This window comes from Poecilia mexicana, unplaced genomic scaffold (genome assembly GCF_051168715.1).
Source record: "Poecilia mexicana isolate PSO_F unplaced genomic scaffold, ASM5116871v1 scaffold_13, whole genome shotgun sequence".
Lineage (NCBI taxonomy): Eukaryota > Metazoa > Chordata > Actinopteri > Cyprinodontiformes > Poeciliidae > Poecilia > Poecilia mexicana.
In genome coordinates this window covers 13,388,352-13,403,564 of record NW_028263382.1, presented here as the reverse complement: position 1 = coordinate 13,403,564, position 15,213 = coordinate 13,388,352, and the positions used below count along the sequence as shown (strand labels likewise).

Below are 15,213 nucleotides of genomic sequence, written 5' to 3'. Positions count from 1 at the left end.
GTTAACAAAGATCCAGATGCCGCCTAAAATCTGAAACTGTATGAAGCCAGAATAAAAAACAGGAATCATATCAGTTTCTAGTGCATGGGAAAATTGAAGCGGCAGCTATCGTCCTCCATGAATAACAGATTCCATCAAGACTCGATTGGGCTGAGGTACCTTGGGTGCACAAACATAAGAGCACACTCACACCACCTCTCACCTCACTGCTGCCCCCTTCACTCGAATAAGCCTTTTGATCCCTGCTGAACAGATACAAGTCCATAAACCCATGATCCTGTGTCACATTGTTACCAAGGTACTTAACCATCTGAGCCAAAGATAAATTGGGTGCAGAAGGTCTCTGTCTTATGTGTGTGTGTGTGTGTGTGTGTGTCAGGTGGTGGTGGACAGAAGCTTATGAAATAGTTTACAATGCCTTTTAAAGTATTCACACTGCCTGAACTTTTTGGCATTACAAGCACAAATTCAATCTGTTTTACTGAGATTTTGTAATGTGAGTCTCTTGAAGCCTAATAATAGATTTTCCTTCAGTATTTATTTATCTTCATCTATCTGTCCATCAGCTCTAGCCAGTTTCTGCTGCTCAAGAGAATCCCCACAGCATGATGCTGACCGCACCATGTCTCGCGATTGTCTCATCCGAGCAGAGGATAGTCTTCCTCATGTTTGCTATGTCCCCTAGATGGATTAGGACAGTCTCCAAATAAAACTTCTTAAGACTTTTTTCCTTATACTTTTCCACCAAGGCCAGATTTGTGGAGTACAGAACATGGATTATACCACTGACCTCATGACTGTTTGCTCCGTTCGTTTGGTTTGTCAATTTTAGCTGAAGTCGTGGTCTTGGTTGGCTTCCTGTTGGGACATACTATTCATTTACAGATAATCCACTGAACACAGTTTATAATCAAACCTTGCTTAATATTTCTCCACAGTCTCTCCTTGACCTATCAACTGTATTCCTTTGAATTATTGAGGGGAAATTACACATCACCGTTTTCATATTTTTGTTTGTAAAGCGAATTCAAAAATCACTCATTATTTTCCTTCCACTTATCAAATGCACTACTTTGTGTGAGCCAGTCACATGACATCTCTATAAAATACATCGAAGCTTGCAGTTATAAGGTGTGAATACTTTTGCAGGCATGGTGGCAAATTCTCCATAAATAAAGCTTATGATTCGGTTCATTTCCTTGAGATGAGGCACACATTGCCTTCGTTTTTATGCATTCTGCATGCGTCTGCGTGATTGTAACCACATGTGCACTAAAAGGTGCCACTTCAGACTGTACTGGTCACAGTGCTTTGGCATGGATTGCAGCCTGTTAACACCCGACGCTGCGGCGTTAAGCTCTGATGAGAGATGACACAGCTAATACGTGTTTATGTTCTGTCAGACAGCTTGCTCCGCGAAGGAGAGCATGTGTGCAAAGGAAAGAGGGGGGCGTCTGAGACAGTAAAAGAGTGTAAACGTTCTCTGTCCAAAAAATGTCAACTATTTAATTTGGCTCCCCTGAGAGCCAGGACATCTGTCAAACATAGACTTCAGCTGTCTTCTGCTTCTAAAGCTTTCCAGAGTCCCTATCTGTGTCTCTGTAGAGTCTGCCCAGAACAGGGAAGTATTGGCTTACTCAGTAATGTGTTAGAGTAATAAATTTCTTCGACGTCAGCATCATCCTATTGATCAACAAGAAGCATACCGTATTGCCATCAGCCAAGTAATTAAATGTTTTTTTTTTCTTCTGTACTTTCATTTAGACTCAAATCAGAATGCATTTTCACAAAACTCAACGTAAACCCCAACTTTGCAACAACCTAGTTCTGTGATTATCTTTTCATACTGTTTCTTATGTTGCCATATATATTCTGGAATATTAAAATACATGTATCATGTGGGTCTGAAAGTGAAGAAATTAAGAACGTTTTTTGAGACATCAAGGCCTCTGACACCTTTGAAGTGTTTTTGATATTTTTTGAGTGTTCTGAATAGTGCATGTGAATTGGGATCAAGATTGTGGAATTTACTTTTCTGCTGTGCAGTTTTCCATACTTAAGAGTTATTTATCTGTCCTGAACATTTCAGTACACAAGACATCATAAATGTCCTGTGAGTGTCCCCATAGATTTTTAATATTAACCGGATTAATCAGAGGATTGGTCAAGCTGTATTAAAGTGAAGTAGCTGCTGCTGTACTCAATACATTCTGTGTAGCGTTTTGGATGTTTAGAAAACAAATTTAAAATACATTACTGACACCTACTGGGCTGGAGTGGGCATTTGTATGATTTTTTGTGTTATTTGACACAAAATGTATGCTTCGTAAGGAAGTCCCGGCCCTAAATAGAATCGAATAGAATATGTAAGATGTCAAATTTAAAATGTATAAGAATGTGACGGTTAAAGCAAATGAAGTTCTCCACTAAACAGTGGACCTGCTTAATATGATTAATAATTAGTTGACATATGTACCATGTCCTATTACTTCAGGTACTGTGAAATCAGTCAGTCTGCTTTGTCATTAAGTAACATGTAATTGATTTGATATTCCCCCTCCCCTTCAGTGTGCTCATATACATTTTTAACCTCCATCAAGCAGAGTACATGATTCTTTTCACTCAGCTATGTTTACATAGAGTCCAAATAATGCCATGTTTTCATTATGAAGGCACCATGTGTGCAGCGTTAGCTCCTTCTCGTGTTTGGACTTTTGCATTCAGCGCCACCTTCCTGTGCTCTTAATTCATCCGCAATATTACTGTGGTGTGTATGTTTTGTTAATGGTGTTATGTCAAATACCAGTGAGTTGTTATGATGGAGATGTAAACAGTTCGGGGGCATCGGGGCTGAAGAGAGGTCGAGCCAGAGTTTGAGTGTGTGCAGAGAAAAGCCTACCTACATGTCTGAGTGCGAGGCTTATCCAGATGAGTCACCGAGAGGAGACGACGGGGTCGGAACATTTCTACTGAGAGATGGTGACTTCATTACCTCCTAAAAGATGGATGGAAACATCCATCTGTGTCCTCTACCACTCCGAGAGCGAAAGTCTCTGTGGAGCAAACAGAGGAAGAGCTATTGAATCATACTTATCATAATACAACATTCCTCCCCCCCCACCCCTGTTTTGGCCTGACCTATAGTTGGGGCTCTGCAGGGTGTGCTTTGTTTGCTGAAGATATTGATTTTTTTTTCTCAATGTCTCAACAACATTCCCAACTCTTTTAGTAGGAGCAGAGAAAACAAGAAGAATGGATTTGTAATAATTCAAAAATAGTGCTATAGATTTCTGCTGAAAGGCCCGGCTCATGGGTAGAATTGAGTCATTGATCTCATGCCCACAGTCCTCATTGGCTTCAAAAGGAGAAAAGAGCATCAGGATTTATTCCAAGACGTTCAGAAATGAGCCAGTAGTAACTCTCAGTTCTACACAATCTGTTTTTGGAATTTTATCATCATATTCATCTACGGCAATACCGAAACCAATTTTATACATTTTAATTAACACAGACTAGACCTTCCAGCCACCAACTGTCTATACTCAATTATCCTTGCAGAGCCACATGAGGGACTGGTGTGGCTATTGCAGAGATCTGTTCCTAAGAGCATTTAGCCCAGCAGTCATGTTTTTGGACAGGGGAAAAGGAGCCAGAGCACCCAGAGAGAACCCCCACATGCACAGGGAAAATATTCAAGTTCAGTGCTGAAAGATCCCAGGCTGAGATTCAAACCCCGAACCATTTTGTTGCTTGGCAACAGTGCTAACCTAACAACCGTGCCAGTAAATAGTAAACTGCTCAGCGGGTAACAGTGTACTCATCCAACTGTTTTGTATGCGATACCAAGCTGATGAGGTTGAGAGTCGCCGCAAACAGTTGCAAAGATGCTCAGCAGCTAGACTGCCGTGCTCTGTGGCGCACAGACAGGCATGCAGTCGCTGCCCTGATGGAGAAGCACGGTGGCTAGGTGCCAAACTTGATCATCTGACTTGCTATTACCTATTTTGATTTTAGGAAATGAAGGAATTTGTCACGAGAAATGCAATCTATTGGTATGCTTGACTGTGAAATCTCAAGCATTCGCCGACAATCTGCGCAGAGTCTGCAAAGTAATACATCTGAATATTCTGGTATGTAATAGGTATGTAATATGATTCAAATTTTTAAAGATAAAGGAACAAATATGACTATATTATTTAGTTTCATGTGTAAAAGTTGATTTATCAGAATGTTTTTCACCCATATTTGCTCTGCAAGATATTTTTATTTTTATTTTTTGTTGACAAGGACTCGCGCTTGTAGCCCATGCAAGTCATCTCTGTTTGTAGAAATAGTGTTGATAGGGCTATAGACTCTCACTCTCAATCCTCAAACTCAGCTGCCTCTTTAGCAGCAGCTGAGTTATTTGCCAGAAGACATTCGTGTTTACAATTAGCGTCAGTCTTAATTCACACATTCTAGTCTGGTCAACTGTAAAGCTTGTGTAACGTAAATTTCATCTTCTTTACCTGCCTGCTAGAGCAAGCCTAGTCCTTTAGGGTTTGGGGTTAGATAAAGGGGGTTAATGGTAGGGTTAGGGTTAAGTGTTGGGCAGTGACAACACATTAGAGCACAACTGAACCATGTTACACTGAGAGGTGTGGTGTGGAAGGAAAACTCAGCAAAGTTGGCTGTACCATAAACAAAGGTGATTTATTAGGCCTCCTTCAGCACAGCATAGTTCACTCACGAGACAAAATGGCAGCTTTCCCATCAGTCTCTTAGCTTTCAGTCTCCTAAGCTTCAGCCGGCAGTCTCCACTGTTGTCCCCGCCTTCTCAATTAACTACCCAGCCAATCAAACTCCAGCAAACATTGGCTCCTTCTATAAAAGAGCTGGGTTTGAGGCGGGCCTCCTCCTTAGTAGGTACCAAGATGGCCGCTACAAGGACACACCCAAACAGGTAACAAACATTTCACAAACTAAAGGATCACATACACACATTCTAGAACTTAAACGTTACAGAAAATCTTATTGCTTCTTAACAAACCACAACCTGAGAGTAGCCAAGTCTTAGAAGGGTGTTTGCATTGGATACTATTCAGCTTTTCTACATGCAACAAGGTTTACCATGTATCTGATCCCATTAAACTCAACTTGTGCAAAAACATTCAATTATTCAGAACAAATCCTAAATGATGTCAACAATCAAACTACACTTGTTTTGCGATAATTACTGGCTATGCTGGGAACGTTTCACTTTTCTTCGTTGTGGCTTTGGACATGCAACATGCATCCAAAACACAATGAACAAAGATTCTGACATGAGAGACCTTTTGTTGTGTTTTCACACCAAACTGGTCACAGAAAAACTCATCAGAAGAAACACACACCTTGGTATGGAACAGCCTTCCCACAGATGACTTTCTCACCAAAGATGCACTGAAACAAAACTTCACTTCTGTCACTGTGGGTGGAGTGAGAAGGACAAATGCATCAGCTTCACAGCAGAAGTCCTGGAAACAAAGTTTAAGAAGGTTAGGGGAAGGTAAACATAAATCTGCAATGAAAAATGGTACATTTCCAAATTCTGATTAAACCATAATTAATTTATAACGTCCGGGCCTCATTTTTGAAGAAAATCTAAAGGACACTATACATCCATACATAATTTATGAACTCCAAACTTTATGGGGAATTGAAAAAGTGAAAGTCTAATAGAAAGCAAAGTTAGACTGAAAAACGATAATGTACCATAATGTAGGATGCAGCGAGTCCTGCAACCTGCCCCTGTTGTGGGGTAAATTGTGTCACTGGTAACAATACATTGGGGTAAAATGTAGCATTGATTATTTAAGTTAAAAAGCATATTAAGTATTTTCATTTTGTTACAACGTGTATGTAGGCGTTATATTTTCTTATGTAATGCAACAAAATTGATCACGCTATGCCTTTAGGCTTAAAAGCAGAGCAATAATGTTATTCCTGTTTTTATTAAACATAAATAATAAGGGTATTTATTCAAAGTTTTTTGCTTCTGCAATGGAAGAACAGCACTAAGTATAGCCTGGCACACTTTACAGATGGAGAATGGTATGTTGGCTCTTCTCAGCAACAGTCTCTGCATTAGGCAGCTAATGAGCCAGCTATCATATTTTGGCAGCTAAAACAAAGTGATCTCTCAATAGTTGTCTAGTATTTTATAACACAAATGCAAGTCCTTCAAAGATAACTTAAACTGCAATCATCTAAAATGTATCACGAAACCACTGATGAAAAACAAGAATATCTCGAGTTCAGACCTGGAGGAAAAGGTTGTTGTTTTCTACTGGACAAGACTGAAAGTCTGGTCAGTGAAAAGGGAGTTTCTGAAGCTTCACCCAAGGGATTGTCTGACTGTACCATACTGGGAGAGAACAGGCACCACTGCAATACTTGAAGCCTGTAAACAATAAGCATTGTTTGCACTTTCTTACTTCTCACAAACACCTAACAACCGATAAGATCTTTCTTATATACAGTGAGAAGATGCAGAATATTAGAAGTTTGTGACACTGCTATGAGCTTTAACTTGTCGATTTTTGTCTAGCGCACAATTTTTGTTAAGTGGACAAGTAAAAAAAACTGCATAACGGAATAAAGTAGTTCATCTTCTGTTACCAAAGGGATCGTTTAAAAAAATTAAAACAACCATCTTCTTGGAAGGTGTAGATCTTCTGTAGGTGAACTAGATTTGGGGTTGCAAGCTTGTATCGTGCCTGTGAAATGCTTAGATAAATTCATTATAGCATGAGTGGAAGTAAATTTGGGCCTTTAAGGATGCATACGAAACATTCTTTATGTTTTGGCAGAGAAATTGGTTAGTTCCAGATATTTTCAACAGGGTTGAGGTTGAGGCTTTGGGAATCTTAAGTAATATTAACTTGCTTTATTTATTTCAAAACTTATTTTGATTGTGTTGGAACACCCTTTTTTATGGATTTCAATAATTTGAGAATTTTCAGAAGAACCCAGGAGCCACCAAGGCTAAGGCCAGAACTGCAAACTACAGGAAGACCAGTGCATTTGTCCACAGAGACGAAATATGAACATTGTCATGGACTAAGGGGGTGCTGATCAAGAAATTAAGTTTTAGTCTGCATCTGAAATTCGCAGCTGCACACACAAATAATCAAAATGATATTCAGAGAAAAGCACGGTGATGGTTCAGTCATACAGAAAATCAAAACTGATTTTGAATTGGAAGGTAAATATTAACCTTCTGGTGGCCTTTCTGAGTTGTACCTCATCTTTCAGTAAAACAATAGACTCCCAGGCAGTGACTGCAATTTAACAACGCAATAAATCTTAAAAATAATTTTTAGGCTTTCCGTTAAGCAGGTAATAGATTTTCAATAAGGTTAGGTGACCACTTAACCCCAAATTTCCAACTCATCTGTGTACGAATGCGTTTGTGAGGCTAATGTGGCTCTGGTGTAAAGCGCTGTGAGTGGAGTGAAATAGCTCTCTATAAATCCAGTCCATTTACCATTTAAGGCCAAAGCTTCCTTTATTAATCATGGCAGAGAATGTCTTTCAGCTCAGTTTGGACAAGACTGACGTTTTATTTCTTGGCAGAGACACATAAAACACATTTTATCCTCTGAAGAGCATTGCTGAGTTATAACTGTTTTCTCCTCCAGTCCAGTGCAGAGATGTAGCCGTTTCATAACTTGTAGGATAGGGTATCATAATGCTTTAATTTCTGGTCTTCCTACAGCTGTTCTTAGTTATTCCTATCTGGTTGTGTGGAAATGAAATCAGGTTGACTGCCTCTGCTTTTCTAAGTTCTTAGATCTGATGCAGAGGTTATCAAGACATATTTTGTTGTAAACATCCACATCTCAACACTGAAAATTTAGTTAAAATATATTTGTGTCAGAGATACTGCGATCTATTCCTTCTAAAAGACGGCACTGAGACGTCCAAATTCAAGGTGCGTTTACATGAAACCGCTGTCTGAAAACTGACAGTATTTTCGGATGCTTACTGGGGAAACGTTCCAAGTTTAGACACCCTGAATCTGCTGCAGTTGTTATGCCAGGCCACTATGTGGCACTGTGATTTCAGCATGTTGTCAAAACTCGTTTCCGTTACTGTTGGAAAACAGTAACTCATCTCCAATGAACCAAGTGCTCATGTTGTAACACATTTATGTTCCTTTTTCAGAAGTTGTGTTAAACTGAACAGGTTACATAGCACAACACTGCAAGATGCTTTATGCTATCGTTTTTGTTATCTATTGGCTACCTATTTGTAGAGCAAATCGTCCAGGCCCATGTTCTGAGCATGTGCGCTTTTACACCTGCGGAAGAGCGACTCAGTCATGCCAGATGCAGTTTAAAGTAGTTTAGAAGGGTGTAGTTATATTCTCAAATATTGTCTTTCTTAGTTACATGATGCATTGCAGTACACATGTAACACATAGTGCCCATAGCGGCGCCAACCAGGGGTGTGGTGGAACAGGTATTGTCGCCTAAGGGTTGTGTGCTGAATCCTCTGGGGGCCAATAGGGGGATTTTCTCCCTCGGTCAGGAACCTGCCCACAAAGAAAGGAAGTGGCTTTCTTCCACTAGATACAGCAACTCTGCAAGGACCCAGGGGAGAAATCGTTCAGCTCAACACCAGTGATGGATTAACTGCTATTCCCAAATTGTGTTTACCTAGGCACATACGGAGGTGCATGAAATAGAAACAAAGTAGGATGTGGCAAAGGCAGAACAACAAACAAGCCATACTTCAATAAAAAAAAATAAAAAAAAAGTGTCAGAAAGTGTGAGGACGTGGAAGGCAGTGAGAGTCTTTGGAGTCATTACTCACTGTTGACTGTTGTCAAATGAAATTAACCCTTTCATCTGTTCAAGCCAAGCAGCCACGGCGCAGTTCTCACTCAAGTGACAGCCGGGCTCGTTACGCCTTTCTTCTCTCTCTTTTCTTTGATGCAGTTCCAGTTCAACGAACAAACTCTCTGTGTCCTTTCATCAGCCAGTAGCGCTCCATAAAAGATGACTGGTGTGGCTCGAACAACAGCCGGCTCAGGCACACTAAGTGGTACGGGTCAGAGTCTGACACAAGACCATACGCACCAAATATATTAAAAAAAAAAAAAAAAAAACAGCTTTTCCTTTGCTTTCTAGAGCTCCTACTCTGAGAAGTTATTGGAAAGCTAAGGATCAGTAAGTTAATGAATCAATCGCTCTGCTGTTACAGAACCATTTTATACACAAGAGGGTTAAAGCAAATTTTAAGTGTAGGACAAAGGTGAAGGAACAAAAGGCAAGGCGATGAAGTACACGGCCCTTTAAAAAGATCATTTTTAATTGAGACATGTTAGCTGTTCATTCTGACTGCTACTTTTCAACAGGTGTGAGGCTTAAAACAGGAATAAGTAACAGAAAGCCGGATTTATTACAGATTGGCAGGTCAGAGCATTTTACCTAAGAAAGGCTCTACTTTGAGCTTTTCCAGGAGGTATTTAACATCTCACAGCGAATAAATCCAAAGCTTTCATAGCCTGTAGATGTGCCCGAGGAGATGGGTGAGAACATTTGTCTGTGTAACTCAGCATGACCTGGCCTTATCACCTGTATGTACTGACATCTACAATCATAAAGCTTTCTATCATCTTTTTGTTATTCTTTTTCACACATCTCTCCTCTATCATAGTTCATTTTTCGGTTTCTTTACTGTGGAATCTTGTAGATTTTCTCACTGAGTGGTGGCGCACGCTGACATAGCAGGGATCACAGACAGGCCTGACCTATTTACCAAGAGCTTTTACTCCTCCCTTCCTGCTCCTTCTCTCACTCCTCTGGTGTTGAGTTGCTGTGCATTTGATTGCGTCTCTAATACTCCACGGTGTGGTATCCATGGGTTGGTCTGACTTGTACGCTCTCTTTTTTTTTTGTTGCCTCTGGAATGAGTGGAGCTCCTTTACAGTTTGCGTTCAGTGGGGATTTAAAAGCAATCTAAGTTTACCACTTTCTGCAATGTGAGAAAATGTGCAAATGTGCAGCAGGATCCAGGCTAAAAAAATTAGCCTGGAAAAAATTACCCTGGGTCCTGCTGCCGCAAAGCATCTTCAAATCTGGCCACTTCCTGGTCCGTGTTTCACAGTTGCTATGTGATTGGTCTCGTATATTTGTTTCATGTCATGTATGTCCTCTTTCCAAAATAATTCAGTGTTAGACTCAGTTCTGGATATTGGAACAGAACAGGAAAACTGAAGGTTTTGGGACTTCTTTTAGCATCTTGTGGTCTGCCTTAATTGTTTTGAATCTTCTCCATTTGCTCCATGGCTAATTTTTTTGGGATTATTGCAATTTATTCCTCACCAAATTGCTTACTATTCAGATGTTTTTCTGTACACTAATTCATACTAAGTCCATACAGCAGATTCTTGCATCCAAATATGTTGGAAAAACAAACAGGCCTCATTTTTTCACATGACTTCGTACACACAAACTCGCGTTTCCTCCTGGACACACGAGAACTAAATGTGTGCAAATACTGAAGACGGAGGAGGCAGACAGGCTAAGTGAGCGGCCGAGATGAGTGAGGGTAATAACGTCAAAAACATTAACGGAGACAGGTAGGATACATCATGCTGTACATCAGTGTTTCACAGAATGATACATGCCCCTTTTAGAGAAAATGTGCCCGAGCGGAAGGCAGACACACCTTAAGAGAAAGGGTTTACTGTGTGCAGAAAAAGGAAAAGTAAAGCGGAAAGCCCAACTCAAAGGGTGTGCGTGTGATTGACGGTCAACCAGAGGAGCTCTTGGTGGAGAAATGAGGCAGCAATCACTAAACTCAATTAGTCCAGCCGTGTGCGCCTGTATGGGGCTGAGCCTCTAGCCAGTCGCTTAACAGCGCAAAGAGACTCATAAATCCTGATTATTTCAGCTAACAAGAACTTTCTCCCATCTCAGTAAATCATAGACAGGTAAGTGCACACGCAGGATCATCAAACAACAGGCGTATTTAAAATATTCAAAGTACACACCGCTTCCTCTGGATGTGTGTGTGTGTGTGTGTGTGGGGGTGTGTGTGTGTGTGTGTGTGCGTGTGTGTGTGTGTGACAGCTGTGCTGTTTGCTTACCTAAAGGGCTTAATACTGCCCCACATCTGAGAAAACACAGCGGCGGAGCAGTCTAGACAGGACACACACATGCACCAAAACCCAATTAGGTGACCCTAAGCTTAACAAGGGCCGTCTTCTTGGTTTTTGCTCACATATGGCTTTTCTGAGACTCACCTTCACTCCTCATAGGCAAAGTATATCACTTTTCCTGCTTGTGTTTCATAAAAGACATCTTTACCTGCAGTAGAATACACTGACAGTGTTGGAACTTTTACTGCAGTCATTCACTCATCTTATGCTCGTCATCTCTACACACTTTTTAAAAATACACTTTTGGTCATTAATAACAGTCTCCGAACACATAATATGTACTATGATTTCGACAATACTACCAGAGGTGCAGTGATTTGTCCCTTCCCCTTCTCATCTGGGCCTTCCTGGACTCGCATAGAAAAGTTGACTTAATTTTATTGTCAGTTTTTAATCGCTGCTCAAGTTCCTACTCGTCAGTATTTAGACTTTCTTCATGCAGCAACGGGCTACTTTCAGTCTTTTGAAAACCTCCTTATTTAACTAAATTGGAACCTGGAATCAGTTCTACGGCTGATTCCAGGTTGTCTCCCTCTAACCACAAGTTCTTCCCTCTTACCATCTTCTGGCTTCTTGGCATTGACCACAACATCCCTCTCCTGCTGTGTGAGTTGTCAGTCATCATTCCTCACATATTTTGTCCAAGCATCAGCCAAATCCACACATGGCTCTCTGTGTCTGCTCTTCAAGTTTAGATGCCAAACATCTGAGATGTGTTGGGAAGTCTTTTCCTAAGATTTTAACGGCAGACGGTGTCAAGTGGACATCGCTTCAACAATAATTTGAAGCGGTGCCCCTTAAAGCCACCTTGAACTGCCCATTCGCCTGTTCTCACACATATGTATTCACGTTAAAATCTGGTAAATAAGCCGAAGAAGCTAGAGGAGGTGTAAGAAAATCAAAGTTTAGGCAAGTTGAAGCAGGAGCAAATTGCAGCTCCATCTCACATCGGAGCTGTTGGTGTTAGAGGTGTGTCTGCAGGGACTGCAGGGAAAGACGTTAGACGGGACAAGAGGGGGAGGAATCAGGCTGCTTGCTCCAAGCCTTAACTGCCTTGATATCATGGCGTAGAATTGGAAATGGATTGGAAGTACATTCAGATGTAACAAGGCAAAATTGGGAAATACATTTACATAGACTTACGTGGATTGCCTTAGCTTTGGGTTTTTGGAAGTCTTAGTGTGTGACATGCAGGTAAAGAAAAAACAAACCATGTTCATTTCACAAACTGTGGACGTGTTCATTTTAAAGACGTAACACGATAAAATTTGGTGGTTGTAATAGTGGTTTCACTTAGTAGGGACAATTTCTGGAAATGCCGTATGGCTGTCTCCAACTGAGGAAATACAGAATGAAAAGTCTTTGCCCTTCAAATCTCATTTGAGATGTCTGCAGCATCAACTGAGGATCCTTTTATTCACCAGCGAGTTGCACCATACTCCCATATTGCCAGGACAAATACAACATCCATACACTGCAAATGTAATTTATCGAGCTGGTCTTGTTATTGCATTATTTCAGTCAATACACTCCTGATATGGAGGATTCTAAAACAGAAAAACGGAGGCTGAGCAAGCTGGAGCACTTTTGAAAATGAGCTTTACAATGGATATCTTGTCAGCATTGTATTACGCCCCTAATGACGATGACACATGACTTCTGTAGTGGTGGGAAAAAGGCACTTGGGGTTTTTACATTTATATAAATTTACAGTATGTTGTGCCCCTGCAGCAATGTTGACAAAGTGGATAACTGATTAAATTAGGTAGGCCAGACTATTCAAGGACTGTGGAACTAGTATGCCATCTAGTGGCTTTAAAATGCAATGAGCACTTTTCAATGGAACACATTGGCACAATGAGCACATTTGCGGCATGTTGGTAAGCTAGAATACTATCAGAAGGTTAATTTATGTACACAATATAGCTCAAAAACCGACGGCGATCTACAATAAAGATTCATTTCACAGCCTGGTTTATATTCCAATTATTCATTTCTGTTAATTTTTCGGATAGTTTTGTGGCTCACAGCTAGTGAAAATGTAAAATTCTTCTCAGAAAAGTGTAATATAACATGAGATCGATAGAAACGTATTTTATTTACCCTAAATGTTGAACGTACGACACAGTGTGACCATGTACAGTGTGACCAATACATGGCTCGGGGCTCCCTTTGCATAACGTACAGCATCAGTGCAAATTGTATGGAATAGATCGACCTGTGGCTCTGCTGCGGTGTTAAGGAAGCGCTGGTTGCTTCAGCTCTTCTGCAGCACTGCCTGAGGTCTCTCAGCTTTCTTTTTAAAATCCCTTTCAGGTTCTCGGTGGAGATTAGATGGGTTTGTAGGCTGATCAAGCACAGTAACACCATCGTAACTGAGCCAGCCTTTGGTACCTTTGGCAGAGCCAAGTGCTGCTGGAAAATGAAATCTGCAACTTTCTTAAGTTCGTTACCTTGGCCCAGGTAAGCTTCTTTTGCCGTGTCTGGTGAAGGAGTGGCTTAAACCCAGAGAATGTAACTGTTTTAGTTTTGGACATGTCCATATGTGGCGACTCTAAAAGCTTCGGCTGTAGATGGACATGTTTTGTGGATCTTGTCTAAATCCTCGAATGGGCTTTGCCCAGCAACTGTTACAATGAAACTGAATTGAAATTATTTGACTTATATGGGACAATGCATATTAATCAATATTCAATATTGCTGTAAATACCCCAGATTTAGCAAGATGTCAATTTTCACTCAGTCCCATAAAACACAGCATACAGAAATAACATTTATACAATATATACATCGATTGTCTCTGTTGCTTGCCTACATTTCCCTCCACCTTTTCCTTCCACTCAATTTTGGATTACATTAGGTAGTTAACAGCACTATGGGAACAGCCTCTTTATAAATGATCCCCAGTGGTTTAGCTTGTCAGACTGCCAAGCATGTCAGGAGTCCTACCTGTTGTGCAAGTCAAAACACATTTCTGTTTTTCGAAAGCTTTTTCTTTTGAGGCATTATAATTTTCTCATAAACTAAGTTTTCAATAGTTCATAATCATCAAATTGAACAGATATGCAACACTTATTGTCCCTTTACACAAAGGAAATGTCATGTTTTGTTGTTTTTTTCCCCCTTTTTAAATGATACTGCATTTGTAAGAAAAATGTTTTAGTGAGTCAACCAGCAGTGTATAATGTGGGTTGCAACTGTAAAAAAAACGTGTCCAATCCTTTCAGCCTGTCCCAAATGGATTTAGGTAGAGGCAGTGTGATGGTGTGGTGCAGCCTCTTCCTCAATATTAAAACCAGATTTCAGACACAGTGAGATGGGATCAGAGACTAGAATCACTCCTATGGTGTTTCTAGTCTCCTGATCAATCAATGAATTTACATTTTGATCTCAAGAAGATTCAAAGTAGAGCTTCAAAATGCAAAAGGAAGTAATGGAAGAGAGAGAGAAAAAGAAAAATCAGAGTAAGCATTTCATCAGCTGCTCAAAAGTTTAAGGACACAAGCATTTAAAAGCCCAAATCTTTTCAAAAATGTGGATTCAGTATCGTTTTCTGTCAGGAATCCACACTGTCATGATCTTCTGGTGGTAAAAGGCACAAAAGCTTTTTGAACACCCAAGCTGTTGTGGCTAGACAGTGTTAAGAAAATAAATTTAGAATATGCTAGTTTTAAAACTTAACATGTCTTGATTGAAATAGCCTAATTATAGTTTTCAGATTAATAACTTATTCTGCCCTATTGACCTTTATGTTAACTGTAGTTACAGCAGATCGTTTGCTAAGATCTTTTGATCTGCCCTTTGCCTGTGTGGGAAAACAATCAGGAGAAGTTCCAGCTTTCACATTGATCTGTGAAAAGCCATAAAACAGCAGGAGTTCAAGAGAGTCTCTGCTTCCATTTTGCTTAGACAAAGGGGACAAATGGCCTTTGATTTTGGAAGCAAATTGCAGGGAGTTTCTAACTTTAAAGAGGGTCAGAGATAGCTCCTGGTTGGATGAGCAAAGGTACGCCTTATTTGAA

The 15,213-nt window shown here is 40.3% G+C and overlaps 1 long non-coding RNA gene across 1 annotated transcript in view; it reads left to right on the top strand.

The window, feature by feature from the left end:
• LOC106926673 (uncharacterized) overlaps nucleotides 1-15,213 on the top strand; it is a 151,638-nt gene that overhangs the window by 121,369 nt on the left and 15,056 nt on the right. The gene's annotated exons all lie outside the window — the stretch shown is intronic.